This window comes from Galeopterus variegatus, unplaced genomic scaffold, assembly GCF_000696425.1.
Source record: "Galeopterus variegatus unplaced genomic scaffold, G_variegatus-3.0.2 Scaffold4190, whole genome shotgun sequence".
Classification (NCBI taxonomy): domain Eukaryota; kingdom Metazoa; phylum Chordata; class Mammalia; order Dermoptera; family Cynocephalidae; genus Galeopterus; species Galeopterus variegatus.
The window spans coordinates 60,360-61,147 of NW_007730301.1; positions in this window are offsets into that span (position 1 = coordinate 60,360).

Here is a 788-nt window from a genome sequence, read left to right on the forward strand (position 1 = left end):
ATACAAATATGAAAAGGCATTCTCATGTTTGCCTTCAGAACACCAATGACTCATCTTGCATGCATTAGAGGATGCATACCCCACACTTTGAATATCATTGCTGCAAGGAATGTGAAAAAGATGGATAAATAAGAACCCAGACTTCTGTTTCCTATAAGGGTGAATCAGTAGTTCAAACCAATCCTCCCATCAAGGAAATTTAGGAAATGTCTTCCAAGTTCAGATCTTTGAGCAGACAGCTGAGACCCAGAGAAGTGAGTCTGGCATTTGGGGATGGTTTTTCCCTTGGGGATGTTTGTCAATCTGAAAAGATCAGTGAGAAGAAAAAAAAAAAAAAAAGATCAGTGAGTTCCTGAGCACCTGAGAAGTTGACATATGAGAGGAAAAGTTTGAATAAAGATTGGTCCAAGTGTAGGTGCTTTGTGTTAAACCATAAAAGTTGCACCACAGGAAAAAGAATACACCAGAAACATAGCAGCCCTAGCAAGTTATCATAGCATGATTCTGTAAGCTTCCAATCCTGAAAGTGAAGAAGGTAATCCTAATTGTTGGTTCCCAAATGAGTATCCACCAGAAATAAATCTAAATCTACCAATCTTACTGCCTTCTAATTACATCTAGAAAGAATGTTTCAAACAAGAAGTTCTGTTGAAATAAGAAAAAGAGCTAGATATATGAAAAAGTGATCAGATTAACCATGAATTAGAAACATCACAAACAGGTCCAGATATTGCAGTCATCAGAGACATTGTAACACATAAAAAAGTATGCTAACTATTCTTGAGGAG